The sequence below is a fragment of the Sinocyclocheilus anshuiensis genome, unplaced genomic scaffold, assembly GCF_001515605.1.
Source record: "Sinocyclocheilus anshuiensis isolate Anshui unplaced genomic scaffold, SAMN03320099.WGS_v1.1 scaffold190, whole genome shotgun sequence".
Taxonomy (NCBI): domain Eukaryota; kingdom Metazoa; phylum Chordata; class Actinopteri; order Cypriniformes; family Cyprinidae; genus Sinocyclocheilus; species Sinocyclocheilus anshuiensis.
The window spans coordinates 2,114,494-2,116,631 of record NW_015547663.1 but is presented as its reverse complement, the minus strand read 5'-3'; positions in this window follow the sequence as shown (position 1 = coordinate 2,116,631).

Sequence of the window (2,138 nt, the reverse complement as noted above, 5' to 3'; positions counted from 1 at the left end):
CTCACAGCCTGTAAGTACGTTTTCATATTTAAAGAATTTGCCACTGACTATTCAAACGCGAGTTTTGAGCAGTGTAGAGTAGCGCTTGTTGTTTGTCATTTCTCCGATCACAAATACAGACATGGTTTTATGTTTACGCGGCGCGATGCAACGCGTAAAAAGACAGTATAAGTCATTATAATCCGTAATTATGTCCCCACTGGATGCAACAAATGCCTAGTTTATAATGGGTTTTAATGTTGTTGTCTCCGAATAAAGGCCAGACAGGGCATCATCACAGTATGGTAGGGGCGTAACATTTCCGTCATGCGCTTGAGGTATTCGGCCAATCACAACGTACTGGATAGCTGGCCAATCAGAGCACAACTCGCTTTTCAGACCGATGAGCTTTGTAAAAATCGACGCGTTTCAGAAAGACGGGGAGGAGAAACAATAATGCACTGTATGTGGAAAATAATGTGTTTTTTGAACCTTAAACTGCATAAACACATTGCATTACACCAAATACACAAAATAATGTTCTTTTTTAACAACATCATATGACCCCTTTAAGAAATGTGCATTGTGCACATGTAGTACTCCAAATACAGATTAATTATCATTTTTAAATCAGTAAGTCTTGAGCGATATGTCAGTAAATATGTTAACAGATTTGAGCAATACTTAGTATGAAATAAATGTATTTTAAATATATTACTTTTTTTTACTAGGGCAATTATTACTATTATTGACACATCTTGTTTCATTTTTCATATTTATCCTTTGTAAAGGGATAGTTCGCCTTATTGCTCCACTTTAACTTGCATAGTGGTTTTTATTTTCTTCGCCATACTATAGAAGTCAAACTGATTTTTTTGCTGATTGCTAATTTCAGATTTTATTGTGTAATTCTATTTTATTTCACAAAATTATTTTATCTGTTATATTATTAGGTTATTCTAATTGCGCTATTGTTGTTTTCATTTTAATTTACCTATTGGTAATATAACTATGAAGAGAATTGAGCCATGGCTTCCATTCAGATTTTTTTTTTTATTTGTTTTATAGCAGTTTTCAATATATGAATACAAATATATGAATACAATAAGGTCTGTGGTCAAAATTATTTGAAGACTTTTGCAAAAATTAAAGTACTGTACTTGACTAATTCAACAGTCAAGATGTTGTTCAACTTCTTAGCAACTTATGGTACAAATTCAAGTTTGTGTGCAACTTATGTTGTACAACAAAATATTGAAAGTCTTCTCAAGTAATGTGAACCACAGATGTTATTTTATTCATAAATCGATTACAATCGATTTTATCTACTCTAAAAACCCATTAGAAATTCCCAAAGGAACCCTTGGTGAATTAGTCTTTCCAAGTTGGCCAAAAATTGACATCATGACCGAACAGAAATATAAATCACTAAAATGTAAAATAAAAAATTGAGAGAGATAGAGACAGAAACAAAATATATATTAAAAAGAGAAAAGATAAATAGATAAATGAAAAAAGAGGACTGACAGAGAGGGGAAAGAAGGAGAGAAAGAAAGAAAGAGAAAGATAAACAGAACAAGGAAGAGTATCAGAGGAAAGAGACAGACAGTAAAGCGAGAAGAGCTGGAGATGTAGAGGGATTGGTCATGAGATGTGGAGCAGTGATAGTGGAGAGCTCATGCTCATCCAGCACTATGCTCCAACAGATTTATGTTTGGCTCCTGGACTTGGCTCCGTACTAGCCTCTCAAATTAGATTTTCAGCATAAGTCCTGGAGCTCTGCCACTGAACCACTAGCAAGAACGAGGAGCAAATATTACATAAGGAAGAAAAAAAAAAAGACAAGATTTTTGTCTACTTTTCTAATTCTGCCTTTTGCCGCCTTGATGAAGATATGCAAAATGATTTATAAAGCTTTTATCAGCAAGCCAAGACCACAGAAGGATAAATAAGCCATAAAAAAGGATTACGAAGCTCCAAGTAATTAACACAGGCTATGAGGAGAGCTCTGAGCCAAGCAAAATCCAAAATCAGAGAGAAATGCCCAGGAAAAGACGCGTGGTTTGGCTGGAGTGAGTATGAGATTCAGCAGCCAGATATCACTGGCTTGGACTGAGATTCTGAATCCACTGTGCATTTGTGGACATGTGGCTTCTTAT